We start from the raw sequence: 21,049 nt of genomic DNA on the forward strand, positions 1-21,049 counted from the left end.
ATTTTTCTCTAAGAAGGAATATAATTGTGAGGATACCACCTTTTCTAGTATCTTGGACAGAAAAGGGAGATTCGAGATTGGTCTATAATTAACAAGTTCTTTGGGGTCAAGTTGTGGCTTTTTTATGAGAGGCTTAATAACAGCCAGTTTGAAGGTTTTTCATCTGTTTTTTATTTGTTGAACCTCAATTAAATTGTTAATCTTAACTTGGTTTGGACGTTTTTGGTATTTTCTAGTTCGGGGAACAGACACAGTCTCTATAGTGTGATATCTAGGTGAAAGAGTCTCTGTGCTGAGAATTAACTGACCTCTGTGACGGGAGCCAGCTAGCGGACGATCGGTTTAGTTAGTCAAGTATGAACTCTAAGACTATTTGCCATATTTCTAGAGAGAAGAGTGGCGCCACCCCAGGAGGGATGAAGACCATCTCTTTTAAACAAGATGTGGTGGTTTTCAGTGATTCATGGGACCAAAACCTGATTCGTTTTGCAGACCTGTTTGCTCGTATCGGAGATGCTAGTCTAACAGTAAATTTGGCCAAATAAGAGTTCGCCAAGGCCACTGTGACTTATTGGGTAAGGTCGTTGGACAGGGCTTTATGCGGCCAATTCGGGCCAAGGTTGAGGCCATCGATCGATTTCCTTCTCCTTCTACAAAGAAGGAATTGATGCATTTCTTGGGGTTAGTAGGTTACTATAGGGGATTTTGTAGGAATTGATCCCCTCACTGATTTGATAAAAGCAAAAGCAGCTTTTGACCTCTTGGTCATGTATATGGACTATAATCCACTCATTCATTTACACTTTTTAAGGAGCCAAAATCAGCGATTGACTTGTTGGTGCCTCTTTCTGCAATCATATGCCCTTGATATCCGACACATCAAAGGTGCCGACAATGTGGTGGCTGACGCTTTTTCTCCAGCTCCTTACTCCACTTAGGTGTCGATTTGTCCATGTTTTGTTTTACTCTGACTCTCTTAAATTGCTTCTACAGGATTTGTAGAATTTTTTTACAAGTCGTAGTCAGCCAGACGATGAACATTATTAATATTATTAATAATTAATAATTATTATATGATGCAGTCACACTTGTAGCAATATTTGTTAGTTCTGTTGTTGATTCAGGGTCAGCATCATCTGAGGTCCTCTGAGGGTCAGCATCATCTCTTCTCAGGTGTTCTGGATCCAGACTGGAGCTTGTGTAAATCCTAGTTACCACGGGATGAAGATCCAGCAGAAACAGAGAAACACATAGAGACATCATTAGCATAGCTGCTGATCCAACAAAGTAAAAATATATTAGTTTAACCCAAGCTAAAGAATAAAAATGCACATTTGATCAGATATAATTGCAGACACAAATTATGAGATACATTATTCGAATGCTCGGCGAAAGAGATGTGTTTTTAATCTAGATTTAAACATAGAGAGTGTGTCTGAACCCCGAACATTATCAGGAAGGCTATTCCAGAGTTTGGGAGCCAAATGTGAGAAAGCTCTACCTCCTTTAGTGGACTTTGATCCTAGGAACTACCAAAAGTCCAGTGTTTTGTGACCTTAGGGTGCGTGATGGGTTGTAGCGTGGTAGAAGGCTAGTTAGGTACGCAGGAGCTAAACCATTTAGAGCCTTATAGGTAAGTAATGATAATTTGTAACTGAAAAGTTATTTCTCAATTCTGATTGGTTGATTGAAATAATTGAGGATCAGTGAGGATGTTGATCCAGGAACATGTTGTACTGCCAATTTTTATAATGGCAGGTGGCAACTAACATCTAAGGAGCATGCTATGCTGGAGTGTGGAGCAGAAATATACGTATCAGAGAGAACCAAAAAGCTTTATTTATCTGATCTCCAACTTTAAAGAGATTTACTATGTTCACTCCATATTTCTTTAATTCATCTTTTAATTTTACCTTTTGATTTTCATATATGCCACATTAATCACTAGATAAAACACTTCTGCAGCTTCATTCCCCTCAGTCCTCCATGAGCTGAATCCACAAAAGTCTGATTTCTGTTTATATGCTGAAGTCTCAGTTTAGAGTCAAATGTTACCCCTATAAAGTTCTTTACCTGTTCAATTTGTTTTCCATACATCAATATCCTAGTTCCTTTAACCCTCTTCTGAGTAAAAACCATCATATTCATCATTTTTTGCTGGATTTGTGGAATCCTTGTTTTGCTATAGGTATAATAATAGCCTCTCTCTAATTTATAGGTAATCTATATTTAACATCATTTTGACCTAGAAAGGATTTTCTTTTTTCCTGAAATTGTTTGTTAATTATACCACCTTACCACCTCAAACTTACTGTCTTTGCTCACACATGCTCTAAACTTTCTAGTTGTGTTATTACTAAACACTTATCATTTATAATTAATTTTATTTAACTTCTTTGAATGACCACAGGTTTTGTTGTTGTTGTTTTTGAGGCGCATGAGCTCAGATCAATGAAGCCACAATCAATCAGTTCAAAAAGGCAATAAATACAAACCTGTGCTAACTGAAAGAAAACAAGTCAACAAAAAATGTTTTTTTTTTTGGCTGGTGATAAAGATTTACATTATTTTTTTTAATACAATGGTTAATATATTATTTTAATTTATTTTAATATTATTTATTTAATATATTATATATAATTTAGGTATTTCAATACTTGACTGTTTTTTTTTTTTTTTTTTATTTCTGATTCACAAAAAACTCCAGTTTGCAGGGAACAGCAAGAAACCTTTTTTTTTTTTTTTTTTTTGGACAAAGCAAGGCTCTTTAGTGACACTAGATGGAGATGAACATTTCAGTTTGTTAGCAAAAAATTTTATTTATCTTAAAATGACTTAAATACCCGTGATTTAATAAACCTCATCCAAATATACACTAACAGGCAAAAGTTTGGGATCAGTAAGATTTTTTATTAATTTTTAAGTCTCTTTTTTCACCATTCCTACATTTAATTGAGCTAAAGTACAGCAAGAGCAGTGATATTGTGAAATATTAGTATAATGTAAAACATCACAGAAATTCTGTGTGAATCTGTGTTAAAGTCTAATGTATTTCTGTGATGCGCCGCTGTATTTTCAGCATCATTCCTCCAGTCTTCAGTGTCACATGATCTTCAGAAATCATGAAAATATGATGATTTGCTGCTCAAGAAACATATTTGTTATTATTTTATTATTATCAATATTTAAAATAGATATATCAGGATTCTTTGATAAATAGAAAGATCCAAAGATCAGCATTTATCCGAATTAAAAAGCTTGGAGTCAGCATACATATTCTTTTTTTTAATTATTATTACTTTTATTTATTTTTCTATACTTTATAAAAATAAAAAATGAAAACAGTATCACTTCAGTTTCAATTCCAGTGATATTTGGTGTTAAAGATATTTAATTGATTTTTTTTTTGTGTGTGTGTGTGTTTATTTAGTCAAATATTTCAAAGAAGTGTTTGAATAGAAGAGACAGATCTGAAAAGAGGCCGAAGGATAAGCAACAGTTCATTCAAGACACAAAGCACGTATTTTGTGTAAAAGCACTTTAGGGAGAAAACACTGGGGTTCAGATTCTCTCAGACTGAAAGGATGTCTCCTGCTCTTTCACATTCACCAGCACACACACATAACTTATCAGAATAATTCCTTTATTAACTCTAGATTGTCATAACGTTCACCTTGGAGATTGAAAATGTTTCTTATTTGAGACCCCAGGAGCCCAAATTCAGACCCAGAACAATAAAACCCACAGAAGAGGTGGGAGTTCAGAGGAGGAATCTTTATATTACCAAACTGCAGGGAGAGGAAGAGTAGATATAAGTCATGATCTGCAAGATTAACCACAATCTGATGTGCTCCGACCACCTCAGAGAAAACCAGTGTTGAGCTGCTGCAAGAGCTTTTGAAGCACAGCAGCTGTGGTCAGAGAGTTCTGTGTGTTCTGATTGGTGGATGATGATGATGATGATGATGATGAGTGGATAAAGACTAGAGCTATCAAATAGTGAGAGAGTGATCTGCTCACCTGGTTATGTTCCTGGATGTTTCGACGTGGACAGCAGTTAGGAATGGAAATATTGATATTTTATTTGTTAACAATATACTTTCCATACCTTAATTTCAGTAAATGTTATGAAATTAGAGAACTAAGCTAATAGTAGTGCTGTCGGTGTCATTTGATTTGGATGGGAACTCCGGATTGTGAATCATTTGAGTCCGTTCGGGAGTTCAAAGCGTGTTCGCGAATCATTTGAGTCAGTTTGGGGATCGCGAATCAATTGAATCAGTTCGGGAGTTCGTAGCGGGATCGCGAATCATTTGAGTCAGTGCGGGAGTTCAAAGCGGGTTCGCGAATCATTTGAGTCATTTTGGGGATCGCGAATCATTTGAATCAGTTCGGGAGTTCGTAGTGGGATCGCGAATCATTTGAGTCAGTGCGGGAGTTTGTAGTGGGATCGCGAATCATTTGAGTCAGTGCGGGAGTTCAAAGCGGGTTCGCGAATCATTTGAGTCATTTTGGGGATCGCGAATCATTTGAATCAGTTCGGGAGTTCGTAGTGGGATCGCGAATCATTTGAGTCAGTGCGGGAGTTCAAAGCGGGTTCGCGAATCATTTGAGTCATTTTGGGGATCGCGAATCATTTGAATCAGTTCGGGAGTTCGTAGTGGGATCGCGAATCATTTGAGTCAGTGCGGGAGTTTGTAGTGGGATCGCGAATCATTTGAGTCAGTGCGGGAGTTCAAAGCGGGTTCGCGAATCATTTGAGTCATTTTGGGGATCGCGAATCATTTGAATCAGTTCGGGAGTTCGTAGTGGGATCGCGAATCATTTGAGTCAGTGCGGGAGTTCGTAGTGGGATCGCGAATCATTTGAGTCAGTGCGGGAGTTCAAAGCGTGTTCGCGAATCATTTGAGTCAGTTTGGGGATCGCGAATCAATTGAATCAGTTCGGGAGTTCGTAGCGGGATCGCGAATCATTTGAGTCAGTGCGGGAGTTCAAAGCGGGTTCGCGAATCATTTGAGTCATTTTGGGGATCGCGAATCATTTGAATCAGTTCGGGAGTTCGTAGTGGGATCGCGAATCATTTGAGTCAGTGCGGGAGTTTGTAGTGGGATCGCGAATCATTTGAGTCAGTGCGGGAGTTCAAAGCGGGTTCGCGAATCATTTGAGTCATTTTGGGGATCGCGAATCATTTGAATCAGTTCGGGAGTTCGTAGTGGGATCGCGAATCATTTGAGTCAGTGCGGGAGTTCGTAGTGGGATCGCGAATCATTTGAGTCAGTGCGGGAGTTCAAAGCGGGTTCGCGAATCATTTGAGTCATTTTGGGGATCGCGAATCATTTGAATCAGTTCGGGAGTTCGTAGTGGGATCGCGAATCATTTGAGTCAGTGCGGGAGTTCGTAGTGGGATCGCGAATCATTTGAGTCAGTGCGGGAGTTCAAAGCGGGTTCGCGAATCATTTGAGTCAGTTTGGGGATCGCGAATCAATTGAATCAGTTCGGGAGTTCGTAGCGGGATCGCGAATCATTTGAGTCAGTGCGGGAGTTCAAAGCGGGTTCGCGAATCATTTGAGTCATTTTGGGGATCGCGAATCATTTGAATCAGTTCGGGAGTTCGTAGTGGGATCGCGAATCATTTGAGTCAGTGCGGGAGTTCGTAGTGGGATCGCGAATCATTTGAGTCAGTGCGGGAGTTCAAAGCGGGTTCGCGAATCATTTGAGTCATTTTGGGGATCGCGAATCATTTGAATCAGTTCGGGAGTTCGTAGTGGGATCGCGAATCATTTGAGTCAGTGCGGGAGTTCAAAGCGGGTTCGCGAATCATTTGAGTCATTTTGGGGTTCGCGAATCATAGCTGTATATGGATAGGCATTTTTAACTAATTTAGTAGCTAGTTCTCATTACCTTTTCCACGCGTGTTTAGGTGTGATATGTGAACTAGTATTTTTTGTTTTAAAGATGTGCCTTTTAACAGTGTCAAGTATATTCAAAAACGGAACAAATCGTGCCTAAAAAGTGCACACATCTAGGCTAATGTAAAGTTATATGATGAAGTCAAACTAGTGAACGTGTGCATTTTGAGTGCGTTCTTTCACTGCATTATTCGGTGTATTCAAATGCATTTATGAATGCATGAGAATGATCACAAAATTTAAGATATGGGGGTTAGAAAATGTTTATATTTATATCATTTTATGTAGTTAATCAATATCACACGAAGAGTGCCATTTCAGTTTTTCTCAAAAAATCAGCATGATTAAAAAGTGATATTAATTTGCTACAAACAATAATTTAATTACAAATACAAAATGTTGCAGAGTAATGTAATATATGAATGAATAATAGCCTAAAGAACCTTTGTGCCAAAAGGGTTCTTTCTTGTCATTGTATAACCTTTTTAGCATAAAAGGTTCTTTGGAGTTGAGTAAAGAACCCTATGGTTCTATATAGAACCCCAATGAACCCTTTTTTCTAAGAGTGTTGTCTAGTGTTGGGCAGTAACGCACTATTAGTAACGCGTTACTGTAACGCAGTTACTTTTGACAATAACTAATACTGTAACGCATTACTTTTTAAATTAAATAACTCATGGTTACCATATGGTGCATTGTCCGTTACTTTTTTTAAATTAATAAATTTTGACTGAAGTGCAGCCTAACCTGTTTGCAGCAGTGAAGCATTGTGGGATTGGTGGATGCCAACCACTGTAAACACGAAGGCGCACTGTGGGCGTGTCTCCGTTTATTCAAGTATGTGCGGCAGTCATGGCGAGTCATGTGTATGTGTGTGTGTGTGTGTGTTTCTTGAAATTGATTCTGAATTATTCAGATTGCTTTCATTTATTTATTTCAAAAAGTTCTGTGTTATGTTGTCCATTGTTGATAGTTTTCATACTTAAGCTGTGAAAGGAACATTTTTAGGGCTCAACACAACAGCTTTTATGATGCAGAAGCCACTTTAGTTTTTGATTCTGAATATATTATTCAGGTGTTTTGTTATTTATTTCAGAAATCCTTGTGATATACAATATTCAGTTTGTGCTGGTCTGACTTAATCAAAATAGTGTTTGAAAATTACTTTCTGTTTTACTTTGTGTTTGTATAGACCATAACGCATAAAAGCGCATTAATGGGAACATTAAAGAAAGTTCTTTAAAACAGTAACTAAAAAGTTACTTTTAACAGTAATGCATTACTTTTTGGTGTAAGTAATCAACAAAGTAATTGAGTTACTTTTTGAATTAAGTAACTAGTAACTGTAGCTAGTTAATATTTCTTAGTAACTAGCACAACACTGGTGTTGTCATAACGTTCACCTTGGAGATTGAAAATGTTTCTTTTTTGAGACCCCAGGAGCCCAAATTCAGACCCAGAACAATAAAACCCACAGAAGAGGTGGGAGTTCAGAGGAGGAATCTTTATATTACCAAACTGCAGGGAGAGGAAGAGTAGATATAAGTCATGATCTGCAAGATTAACCACAATCTGATGTGATCCGACCACCTCAGAGAAAACCAGTGTTGAGCTGCTGCAAGAGCTTTTGAAGCACAGCAGCTGTGGTCAAAGAGTTCTCGTGTGTTCTGATTGGTGGATGATGATGATGATGATGATGAGTGGATAAAGACTAGAGCTATCAAATAGTGAGAGAGTGATCTGCTCACCTGGTTATGTTCGTGGATGTTTCGACGTGGACAGCAGTTCGGAATGGAAATTGGTGTAACTCAAATTTTGACTTCTGTCATGTGTGCATTTGCTATGTGCTTAAAAGTACAGGACAGCCTATTCTGAAGGTCTCAGCTGAATTTTAGACTTAGAAGACTTCTATACCAATATGGAACTGAGGAAAGTTAGACTTTGGACAAACAATCTGCTGACCTTCAGAAATAGGGAACTGAAATTAGGCTGCAAGAGCTCATATGTATTTTCGGAGAAAGATGACGAATGTTTTGATATCTGTCTGAGATGTGGCTGCAGAGACGTGGCATGAGTTTGATACAGATTTGCAGGACTATAAGAGGAGGCAATTCACCCCTCTTTGTTTAGCTCAGACTGAGTTCAGACTAGACCCTTCTAGCTGGACTTAGTCTTTTCTCACCTTTTTCTTCCCATATTCCGGGGCTCACTTGAACTCTTTGATCATCTTACAGGTTTTTATTCATATCAGATACATTGTCTTTATTGTTGTTATTTTGAAATGCAGGTATTTTATATCCTTGTTATATACTTTGTATTATTTTACTAATATTTTGAATTGCTTTTGCATATTACAATCAAGGGTATTGCATTAATTTTGAATGAGTAAAATCCACTTTATATGGATTGCTTTTAAAACTATATTAATTTTGGATTTGCATTTTCTATATTTGAAATTGATTTTAATACTTAATAATCTGTTTGCAAGAAATGAGTTGTTGTCACACTTCTTATTTTCTTTGAATAAATTTGCATACTAAAAACCACCACACCGTCTGACCAGGATTGAAGTCTCTTTTTTTGCATCAGAAATATTTATATTTTATTTGTTAACAACATACTTTCCGTACCTTAATTTCAGTAAATGTCATGAAATTAGAGAACTAAGCCAATAGTAGCGCTGTCGGTGTCATTTGATTTGGATGGGAACTCCGGATCGCGAATCATTTGAGTCAGTTCGGGAGTTCGTAGCGGGATCGCGAATCATTTGAGTCAATTTGGGGATCGCGAATCATTTGAGTCAGTTCGGGAGTTCGTAGCAGAATCGCGAATCATTTGCGTCAGTTCGGGAGTTCAAAGCGGGATCGCGAATCATTTGAGTCAGTACGGGAGTTCAAAGCGGGTTCGCGAATCATTTGAGTCATTTTGGGGATCGCGAATCATTTGAGTCAGTTCGGGAGTTCAAAGCGGGTTCGCGAATCATTTGAGTAAATTTGGGGATCGCGAATCATTTGAGTCAATTTGGGAATCGCGAATCATTTGAGTCAGTTCGGGAGTTCGGAGCGGGATCGCGAATCATTTGAGTCAATTTGGGAGTTTGTAGTGGGTTCGCGAATCATTTCCCAGATAGCTCATTTAAGTTGAGGAGACGTGCAACTTCATCTTTGCATCTGGCAGATGTATATTTTAAGGCAGTTTGCTCATTTGGCATATGTCGCTGAGACGTCCCTGCCTATCCAATGTATTCCAGACGTAAATAAATAAGAACCTAGAATAAGCTCTTTAAACGATGTTAATCAGATGTTCATATGTCTGCCAGATGTCTGATTGATGTAGGACAGACATCCTTTTATCAAAACTTTCCCCTCCTATTATTTTAATAAAATACTCTTGCGAGGTTTTAAATAAATTCCGTCATGCATGTTACAATTACCAAACATAATAATGAACAAATAAACCAAACGATCAGCTAAAGAACATACATTTGCTGATTTTATGAAATATATATAACAGGCAAAAAAAAAAAAAAAAAAAAAAAAAAGTTTATGCAAACAACAATACACTATTGGTAACATATATACAGCATCCAAAAAAATAAAAATAAATAAATCCTCCCTGGGGCCAAGAGTAGGAAATCTTTAATACATTTTTCCGCGTCTGCTTTGGTTGGAGACAGAAGGACGGGGTTCTTTATAGCTGAAGCTGTATGTTAAAAGAAACAATTACAAAAATGTAAAAAAAATAAATAAATAAAAAAAAAATACTTACATTGAAATGAACGTTAGATATTTTTTTTCTTTATCTGGTTCGTGTGAATAAAGCGGACAAAGTTATCTAAACGGTTTTATAATAACTTCCAAATTACGTTGTGTATGATCAATGGCGCGGGAAGGGGGGTGTTGCGGGGGCTGCAGCCCCCCCAGTCATAGCATCAGCCCCCCTGGTGGGGGGCTGTGGACTAACCTAATATTGTACTTAAAAACGTGAAAAAAATAAAAAATAAACAGACATAATGTGTTTAATGTGGGATTAAGATATAAACTAATGATTAATTATTTTTAATATTTCGTTGATAAAAGACTAACCTAGCCTCTTCAGGAATGCTTCCTTCACCTCACACTTGTTTGGTCATGGCTAGCAATAAGCAGCAGAAACGTATTTCGGACTTTTTTTTCGGGTAACACAGTTAAGAAAAGTAAAAATAGTGATGGGAATTCTTCTCAAACAAAGGATGTCATGACCATCCCCGTTCTCAGTGGCGTTTTCTCCCTGAAGCCAAAGCGAAGCCATCTCTTCCGACAATCACTATTATTGTAAATAAAAAAAATATTTGACTTGTGACTTGGCCTCTCATTTCTATGGAGAAAATGAAATAAATGTAGAATATGTCATGCTTTGTTCCGATCAGAATAATGGGCGTTTACTAGCTGCTCTCAAGGGCACGACCGCATGCATAATTTTGCCACAAAGAAATGATTATGAATTTGTCAAAAATAGCAAAGAGACAATTGTTTATTAATAAAATGATGTTTTCTGTGTCGCTGCAAAGACGATGCAGACTCGCCATGAACGCCAGAGAGAAATGCACATTTCATATGGATTAGGCCTACATATTCAGAGAGTAGCCTATTTCTTTTCGTTTTGAATATTCTCGTTTAAAAGTAGACATTTTTAAGCTTTCTATAATAGATAGCCTATATTTCTCAAAACTGTCTGTGAGGCACAAGCTGAGTTTCTGCGCCCTCCAGTTCACGTGCAATACGAGTGATGTGCCGGCACCGTATTACGTCTGCTAATATATTTGCTTGTTTATTAAATACAGGCAATGGGTTGATAAAATATTGATCAAAATTAAGATACAATTTATACAAAACGAAAATCTCTTAAACAGAGTCTTTCTACAAAACAAAACTCAATAAAGTGGTCAAAATCATGTCTTACCCACTCCACATCTCATAGGCTATTGCGCATGATGTATCATATCTTTCTCATGCTGCATGCTCACTTTCATAATAAACATTGATTAAATAAATAAGAAAACTACATTAGCCTATAATATTTAAACATATATGAAACCAAATGTGTTTTCTTTAATGGCTACAACACATAGCCTAAACAGTACAGAGATTTTTTTTTTATTTTTTATTTTTTTTATTTTTTTTTATTAAACATCAAAGTACAAGTAAAATTTTTGTGTATAAAACAGTAACAATCACGCCAGGGGTGAAGACTAGTAGAGAAATTTCATGTCGTCAGTCACAACATAATGACGTCACATATTTTCCAACCCAGCCCTAAGCCCCCCCCCCCCCCCCCCCCCCCAGCATGAAACAGCTTCCAGCGCCTGTGTATGATGACTATCACCTGTTTGTTAATCAGCGAGTATACCAAGTTGTTTCGCGTGAGTATTGCTTGGGCAAATGGATTTCTAAAGGGCTTAACTGATGTTTTAAGTCTAATTTAAGTTGTTATTTTTTTTCTAAATATTTTAATAATGCTTGATACAACATCTGATTATGTTTAACCAATTTGAACGGTTATACATTATTTTTAGTTGCTCTGACAGCTCCGCTATACGCTAATTCTATTGTTTGTATTTGTGTAACATTAATGAACTTAACTATTAGGAGTGCTCCGATTTGTGATTTTCGGATCCCTCTCTTTTTTCATGTTTGGCTCCTGATAGATAATCTGTTCACCTTCAACAGGTACATTTTGAAGTAATATTCTAGCATTAAATTGACCTGTATTCTATACACATCTAGTTAAAAGATTGGAACAATTAAGATTTTATTTTTGCTCAAGAAACATTTATTATTATTATCAAAGGTGAAAATGGTTGTACTGTTTCAAGTTTTTGTGTAAACCATAGTGCACTGTTCGAACAGTGTTGTGTACTTACATTATCCCAAATGTTTCGAAGATTGTTTAAATCCAGAGAAATAAGCAGTTTTAACTAGTGACATATGTTTTAATAGACTGGTGATAACCGCACAGACTAGGATTATAATAAAACTTTCAAATGCATCTACTATGATCCGCCAACATAACATATGATTTTAACCACTGCAAATCAGTTGTATTTTTAACTTTTAAAGATTCTTTAAAAATAATTATGGTTTTCATAAAATATACTGATAAGATGAACCATTATTAATAACTGCCTTTAATAATTGCTATTAACTGATAAGCATATTCTAATGATTTTTGAAGGGTCACGTGACACTGGAGGCTGGATTAATGAGTATATAAAAATATTTTACAATAACAGCTCATTATTTTTCATTAATAATTTTATACATTAGCAAGTAAATGCAGTGCGCATTAGAGACTTCTTTCAGCAACATTTCAACTGAATCATTCCATGCTTTTGACTGGTAGTGTGTGTAAACATGCACACACACACGTTAGCACACAAACAGTTTGTTTACATTTTGTTAGTAGTTGTAGATTTGACCGTTTCAGTGATCTTCCCATTCTCTGCCAGTCTTTGTTCCAGCCAATCTAGGTCTGCAGTAGATGCTAGAGGAAAGACACCACCCTCTTCCTCTTCAGCCATCTGCATTCGGGGTACAATACTCCTGTTCCCCACTAGAGACTGGACCAGTGAAGTCAGATGGTTGATCCTCATGTCCATTTTCTCTAGTGTTTCCAGAATTGCCCTTTCTACAGCTGCAATACAGAAGATAATTAAATTTTTTATGTAGCTTTGATGAATTAAATTATGCATTTTGCATCTTATTTAAATTAATAAATGTACATTGACTTGTTACAGTACACAAGACTGGATTTTCCTGTCTCCCAAAAGAAGTACCTGTAAGTATAAATTTACTGTAAGGTTTTAAATGTAAGATGTAGTGTTACATGCATCTGCCTTGCATCTGTCTTCAGAAATCATGAAAATAGGATGATTTACTGCTCAAGAAACATATTTGTTATTTTATTATTATCAATATTTAAAATAGATATATCAGGATTCTTTGATGAATAGAAAGATCCAAAGATCAGCAATTATAAGCACGCGAATCATTTGCGTCGGTTCAGGAGTTCAAAGCGGGTTCGCGAATCATTTGAGTCAATTTGGGGATCGCGAATCATTTGAGTCAGTTCGGGAGTTCAAAGCCGGTTCGCGAATCATTTGCGTCAGTTCGGGAGTTCGTAGCGGGTTTGCGAATCATTTGCGTCAGTTCGGGAGTTCAAAGCGGGTTCGCGAATCATTTGCGTCAGTTCGGGAGTTCAAAGCGGGTTCGCGAATCATTTGCGTCAGTTCGGGAGTTCAAAGAGGGTTCGCGAATCATTTGAGTCAGTTCGGGAGTTCAAAGCGGGTTCGCGAATCATTTGCGTCAGTTCGGGAGTTCAAAGAGGGTTCGCGAATCATTTGCGTCAGTTCGGGAGTTCAAAGCGGGATCGCGAATCATTTGCGTCAGTTCGGGAGTTCAAAGAGGGTTCGCGAATCATTTGAGTCAGTTCGGGAGTTCGTAGCGGGATCGCGAATCATTTGCGTCAGTTCGGGAGTTCAAAGAGGGTTCGCGAATCATTTGAGTCAGTTCGGGAGTTCAAAGAGGGTTCGCGAATCATTTGAGTCAGTTCGGGAGTTCGTAGCGGGATCGCGAATCATTTGCGTCAGTTCGGGAGTTCAAAGCGGGATCGCGAATCATTTGAGTCAATTTGGGAATCGCGAATCATTTGAGTCAGTTCGGGAGTTCAAAGCGGTTTCGCGAATCATTTGAGTCATTTTGGGGATCGCAAATCATAGCTGTATATGGATAGGCATTTTTAACTAATTTAGTAGCTAGTTCTAATGGCGTTTTCCACGCGTGTTTAGGTGTGATATGTGAACTCGTATTTTTTGTTTTAATGATGTGCCTTTTAAAGTTATATGATGAAGTCATACTAGTGAACGTGTGCATTTTGAGTGCGTTCTTTCACTGCATTATTCGGTGTATTCAAATGCATTTATGAATGCATGAGAATGATCACAAAATTTAAGATATGGGGGTTAGAAAATGTATATATTTATATCATTTTATGTAGTTGATCAATATCACACGAAGAGTGCCATTTCAGTTTTTCTCCAAAAATCAGCATGATTAAAATGTGATATTAAGTTACTACAAACAATAATTTAATCACAAATACAAAATGTTGCAGAATAATGTAATATATGAATGAATAATAGCCTAAAGAACCTTTGTGACAATAGGGTTCTTTCTTGTCATCGTATAACCTTTTTAGCATAAAAGGTTCTTTGGAGTTGAGTAAAGAACCCTATGGTTCTATATAGAACCCCAATGAACCCTTTTTTCTAAAAGTGTGTTGTCATAACGTTCACCTTGTAGATTGAAAATGTTTCTTTTTTGAGACCCCAGGAGCCCAAATTCAGACCCAGAACAATAAAACCCACAGAAGAGGTGGGAGTTCAAAGAAGGAATCTTTATATTACCAAACTGCAGGGAGAGGACGAGTAGATATAAGTCATGATCTGCAAGATTAACCACAATCTGATGTGCTCCGACCACCTCAGAGAAAACCAGTGTTGAGCTGCTGCAAGAGCTTTTGAAGCACAGCAGCTGTGGTCAGAGAGTTCTGTGTGTTCTGATTGGTGGATGATGATGATGATGATGATGATGATGAGTGGATAGAGACTAGAGCTATCAAATAGTGAGAGAGTGATCTGCTCACCTGGTTATGTTCGTGGATGTTTCGACGTGGACAGCAGTTCGTAATGGAAATATTGTGATATGTGTACTCATATTTTTTGTTTTAAAGGTGCCCTAGAATGTGTTGAAATAATATTTTAAATTTGTCTCTGATATCTACAAAGAGCGTATGTGGCTTTTTTAAGGGCATTTAAAATGTCCAGATGGTTTTACAGGTCCATTTTCAACCCTAGAAATTGTCCCTAGAATGAAATGGTCTGTTTTTACCTTATTTGGAAGGGTCATGAATAGTAATGAGGAGTTCTGCTCTGATTGGCTGTTTCACTGCGGGCTCGTCACAGTAGCTCAGAGTGACAACAAACAGGTCCAGCGTGACAATGGAGAGATGAGGCGTTCAACAGTACATGTTTGAGTCCGTTTCAGATGAAGATGCCGATTTTAAGGAACAACCAAATGTTTTAAGATTGGAAATGAACGCTTCTGAGTGGTAAGTTAATTTTTTATTTTCAGTAAGAACTTAACTGTTACGTCAATTCTAGAACTTCAGCCTAAACGTTAACTAGCATATAGCATTAACTTTACACGTTAAGTTATAACGTCAGCAGTCACAGATTTTATTTTTAGCATGATTTTAAAAACATTAAAATTATTATACTGTCAACGTATAATTTTACAATGATAGGTTTTTCACGTTGAATCAAGAACATAAAACAGTGAACTGTGTAACGTTAGCGCGTGAATGTATTGTTTGGAAAGTATTTACAGTAAGTTAGCCTATTGAAGTTATTAAAGTTGATTTATTTAGCCAACAAAAGTACAGTATAGAAGCCACTCAATATAGTCAATGTCATGTTTACTACGCTGCTTTATTGTGATTAGGACTTAGCCTCATAACAACAAAAACTTAATCAAGGTCTATCTTTTTTTACAGTACTTGTGGAAATTGTGCACGCATGGCCCTCGAGAGAGAAAATATATGTTGCAGGGAAATACCACAGGTATTTCATAAGTACACTTGATAGAAATGTATTCAACCTATCTATGTGTGTGCTTTCTTCTACTTCCAAACAAAGTATGAAAGATTACTGTAAATAACAGTGCCATTATGATTTGTTTTCTTTTGCAGGTCACAAGAAAAATGAGAAAAGTGCCTAATACAATATCCTGCATGACAGACCATCCTGGCCTTGAACCTGTGTGACTCAATATATACTGTATTCTTTGTAAAATGCAATGAATGAATGTAGCAATGAATGTATATAGAGCTGACCATGGGCGTTACAGTCAGAGGGATGGAAAGGTAAGGCCAGTTTCACACACTTGCTACATTTTGTGTAAATAATTGGGCTCTGTTGCATCCTGATGTTTCCTGATGCTGCTGGACAATATGTTGGATTCAGACCCCGTCTTGACTGAAACGTGACACATGCAGAGCAACAGCTTCTTCCATGGAAGGTCTGTCATGCTGAGAAGACCGGTCCGGAGGCACAGGAATCTGCTGTATGCCATCCAGATCTGGAAGAGGATCACGGACAACTTCTTCAAAAACAGGATTCATCAAGTTGATGACACAGCCTGTAAAGTATAATAAGTTATTCATTTAAACATTCATTTGTAAGTATTGTTTAAAATTAATATTTTTGGGAAAAGCTTATAAAATGTTGGCTCTGTTTTTACTGGTTTGACGGTGTGTCCTCCCTCTGGAAAGAGAAGCTTGTACACAGCATTCTCACTGAAGTCATCTTTACAAGATACAACCTAAAGGATAAGAAAAACAAACACAACAATTGTTCATATTGTCATAGCGAATAAATCAACTTTTTTATTCATTAAAATTATGAAAATATTAAAAATAGCACTTATATACTTATACTAATACAATAAATCTGTACCATTCTGTAAACTGTGACCTCTAACTGAAAGGCAGAACCAGTTTGCCCACACAGAAAACAATAGTATGCCTCCTTTCAAACATAACTGTTTATGTGTTGTGTTCTGACCTATGTTCATGTTGACACCGAGGGGACGCTGGGTCAGAATGTGTGTGATTGTCTTGAATGTGGTTCATGATGGAGGTCCATCTGGTTCCCTTCTCAGGTCCTGAATCAGAGCTGCTGGCAGACCAGTACAGGTGCTGGGGGATGCTCTTATGCCACTTCTTCACCAAACTACAGTCCTTCTCTCTGGACATTTTCTACATCTTCTTTGTCAATCCTGATTGAGTAAAAGTTACAGGCAAAACATATCAGATTTTTTTATTTTATTTGATGAAGTAAGCTTTTTCAGAAATATGGATACTAATACCATGAATATTTGAAATTTATTTCTTTCAAAGATGCAAGCATTACTTTTCGCCATGTGCCAGACGTCATAATAGTAGTTAATTTTACGACCCTTTAAAAACTTTTTTTTTATCTGGGGGTGACGGTCAGAAACAACACAGTCCAACTTTACACCGCTTTCCTCCAGGAGGTCCAAGCTTCTTCTAAGACCCTCCTTCTCCACGTGGTAGCTTCCCCCTTCCTCATTGCTCTTAGTAGAAACACACAAGTATAAAATGTATATGTAATATCTCCATAAATTACTTCTATATAAAGAAGTGTGCATGATAAATATAAGTATTTTTTTCTCTACGTAAAAATTGCTGAGTATGTTATGTATGCTGTATTTTATCTCTAAAGTTTGAACAGATTTGTTACAAACTGATATTAAAGACCAAGTTGTCAACTGCTCACATGACATTTAAAAACAGTATAATTGCAAGTTTTACATAGTTATACATAACAGGAGTATGTTATCCATAGTCTGCAGTTGAAGTACCTGCACCAGCTGTATGTCTGTTATGTTGTTGGTCTGCAAGTTCATCATAGTGTAGCTCCCATATTTTGCAGAATGTCCTGCAATTACAAAAATAGTCACGAATCATTTTTAAATAATGCAGAGGTATTTATAAGACAGAAACACACAATCTTAATATTTATAAGTACTTGTGCAAATGCATAGTTGTTTGCATAGAAACAGAGACTGAAATAAAAATGTGCACCTAGTGAGTAAGCTTGCATGAAATAGACGAAAGTAAAATTATTTGACAAAAGGGAATTTACATATGTATCTACAGTAGTATTTTGTAGATTTATAAGACACAGGCAATAATTATTTACCTCAGCGTAAATACTTTGTCATGCTATTTAGAACTAAACCAATATAGCGCTGGCTGTCATTTGATTTGGATGGGAACTTCGGATTGTGAATCATTTGAGTCAGTTCGGAAGTTCGTAGTGGGTTCACGAATCATTTGCGTCAGTTTGGGGATCGCGAATCATTTGCGTCAGTTCGGGAGTTCAAAGTGGGTTCGCGAATCATTTGAGTCAATTTGGGGATCGCGAATCATTTGCGTCAGTTCGGGAGTTCAAAGTGGGTTCGCGAATCATTTGAGTCAATTTGGGGATCGCGAATCATTTGCGTCAGTTCGGGAGTTCAAAGCGGGATCGCGAATCATTTGAGTCAGTTCGGGAGTTCGGAGCGGGATCGCGAATCATTTGCGTCAGTTCGGGAGTTTGTAGTGGGTTCGCGAATCATTTCCCAGATAGCTCATTTAAGTTGCGGAGACGTCTGTGCAACTTCATCTTTTGCATCTGGTAGATGTATATTTTAGGGCGTTTGCTCATCTGGCATATGTCGCTGAGACGTCCCTGCCTATCCAATGTATTCCAGACGTAAATAAATAAGAACCTAGAATAAGCTCTTTAAACGATGTTAATCAGATGTTCATATGTCTGCCAGATGTCTGATTGATGTAGGACAGACATCCTTTTATCAAAACTTTCCCCTCCTATTATTTTAATAAAATACTCTTGTGAGGTTTTAAATAAATTCCGTCATGCATGTTACAATTACCAAACATAATAATGAACAAATAAACCAAACGATCAACTAAAGAACATACATTTGCTGATTTTATGAAATATATATAACAGGCAAAAAAAAAAAAAAAAAAAGTTTATGCAAACAACAATATACTATTGGTAACATATATACAGCATTCAAAAAAATACAAAATAAATAAATCCTCCCTGGGGCCAAGCGTAGGAAATCTTTAATACATTTTTCCTCGTCTGCTTTGGTTGGAGACAGAAGGACGGGGTTCTTTATAGCTGAAGCTGTATTATGTTAAAAGAAACAATTACAAAAATGTAAAAAAAAAAAAAAAAAAAATACTTACATTGAAATAAACGATATTTTTTTTCTTTATCTGGTTCGTGTGAATAAAGCGTAAAACAAATTAGGTTGTGTATGATGACTATCACCTGTTTGTTAATCAGCGAGTATACCAAGTTGTTTCGCGTGAGTATTGGTTGGGCAAATGGATTTCGAAAGGGCTTAACTGATGTTTTAAGTCTAATTTAAGTTTTTATTTTTTTTCTAAATATTTTAATAATGCTTGATACAACATCCGATTATGTTTAACCAATTTGAAACCGGTTATGCATTATTTTTAGTTGCTCTGACAGCTCCGCCATTAATTCTATTGTTTGTATTTGTGTAACATTAATGAACTTACCTATTAGGAGTGCTCCGATTTGTGATTTTCGGATCCCTCTCTTTTTTCATGTTTGGCCCCTGATAGATAATCTGTTCACCTTCAACAGGTACATTTTGAAGTAATATTTTAGCATTAAATTGACCTGTATTCTATACACATCTAGTTAAAAGATTGGAACAATTAAGATTTTATTTTTGCTCAAGAAACATTTATTATTATTATCAAAGGTGAAAATGGTTGTACTGTTTCAAGTTTTTGTGTAAACCATAGTGCACTGTTCGAACAGTGTTGTGTACTTACATTATCCCAAATGTTTCGAAGATTGTTTAAATCCAGAGAAATAAGCAGTTTTAACTAGTGACATATGTTTTAATAGACTGGTGATAACCGCACAGACTAGGATTATAATAAAACTTTCAAATGCATCTGCTATGATCCGCCAACATAACATATGATTTTAACCACTGCAAATCAGTTGTATTTTCTAACTTTTAAAGATTCTTTAAAAATAATTATGGTTTTCATAAAATATACTGATAAGATGAACCATTATTAATAACTGCCTTTAATAATTGCTATTAACTGATAAGCATATTCTAATGATTTTTGAAGGGTCACGTGACACTGGAGGCTGGATTAATGAGTATATAAAAATATTTTACAATAACAGCTCATTATTTTTCATTAATAATTTTATACATTAGCAAGTAAATGCAGTGCGCATTAGAGACTTCTTTCAGCAACATTTCAACTTAATCATTCCATGCTTTTGACTGGTAGTGTGTGTAAACATGCACACACACACGTTAGCACACAAACAGTTTGTTTACATTTTGTTAGTAGTTGTAGATTTGACCGTTTCAGTGATCTTCCCATTCTCTGCCAGTCTTTGTTCCAGCCTATCTAGGTCTGCAGTAGATGCTAGAGGAAAGACACCACCCTCTTCCTCTTCAGCCATCTGCATTTGGGGTACAATACTCCTGTCCCCCACTAGAGACTGGACCAGTGAAGTCAGATGGTTGATCCTCATGTCCATTTTCTCTAGTGTTTCCAGAATTGCCCTTTCTACAGCTGCAATACAGAAGATAATTAAATTTTTTATGTAGCTTTGATGAATTAAATTATGCATTTTGCATCTTATTTAAATTAATAAATGTACATTGACTTGTTACAGTACACAAGACTGGATTTTCCTGTCTCCCAAAAGAAGTACCTGTAAGTATAAATTTACTGTAAGGTTTTAAATGTAAGATGTAGTGTTACATGCATCTGCCTTGCATCTGTCTTCAGAAATCATGAAAATAGGATGATTTACTGCTCAAGAAACATATTTGTTATTTTATTATTATCAATATTTAAAATAGATATATCAGGATTCTTTGATGAATAGAAAGATCCAAAGATCAGCATTTATAAGCACGTGAATCATTTGCGTCAGTTCGGGAGTTCAAAGCGGGTTCGCGAATCATTTGCGTCAGTTCGAGAGTTCGTAGCGGGATCGCGAATCATTTGCGTCAGTTCAGGAGTTCAAAGCGTGTTCGCGAATCATTTGAGTCAATTTGGGGATCGTGAATCATTTGAGTCAGTTCGGGAGTTCGTAGCGGGATCGCGAATCATTTGCGTCAGTTCGGGAGTTCAAAGCGGGTTCGCGAATCATTTGCGTCAGTTCGGGAGTTCAAAGCGGGTTCGCGAATCATTTGAGTCAGTTTGAGGATCGCAAATCATTTGAATCGGTTCGGGAGTTCGGAGCGAGATCGCAAATCATTTGAGTCAGTTCAATAACAAATTCTCTGACATGTAGCAATTTTTTTTTTTTTTTTTTTTTTTTACAGTAACGCAAATAGTTACTTTATCTGGTAACGAATTACTTTTATTATAGAGTAATTCAGTTACTAACTCAGTTACTTTTTGGAACAAGTAGTGAGTAACTATAACTA

At 36.8% G+C, this 21,049-nt stretch overlaps 2 long non-coding RNA genes across 2 annotated transcripts; one reads left to right on the plus strand and one right to left on the minus strand.

The window, feature by feature from the left end:
* The first annotated feature begins 14,808 nt into the window (after positions 1-14,808).
* Positions 14,809-16,812, plus strand: LOC127939044 (uncharacterized). The gene is made up of 3 exons (XR_008148872.1): positions 14,809-15,056; positions 15,501-15,567; positions 15,696-16,812. It is a non-coding gene; the product is annotated as an uncharacterized LOC127939044 (long non-coding RNA).
* A 152-nt stretch (positions 16,813-16,964) lies between these two features.
* On the minus strand, positions 16,965-20,383 carry LOC127939045 (uncharacterized). Its single transcript, XR_008148873.1, has 3 exons — positions 19,943-20,383; positions 17,390-17,466; positions 16,965-17,101 (listed from the first exon to the last, which is right to left on the minus strand). It is a non-coding gene; the product is annotated as an uncharacterized LOC127939045 (long non-coding RNA).
* Positions 20,384-21,049: the final 666 nt, after the last annotated feature.

This window comes from Carassius gibelio, chromosome A20 (genome assembly GCF_023724105.1).
Source record: "Carassius gibelio isolate Cgi1373 ecotype wild population from Czech Republic chromosome A20, carGib1.2-hapl.c, whole genome shotgun sequence".
Lineage (NCBI taxonomy): Eukaryota > Metazoa > Chordata > Actinopteri > Cypriniformes > Cyprinidae > Carassius > Carassius gibelio.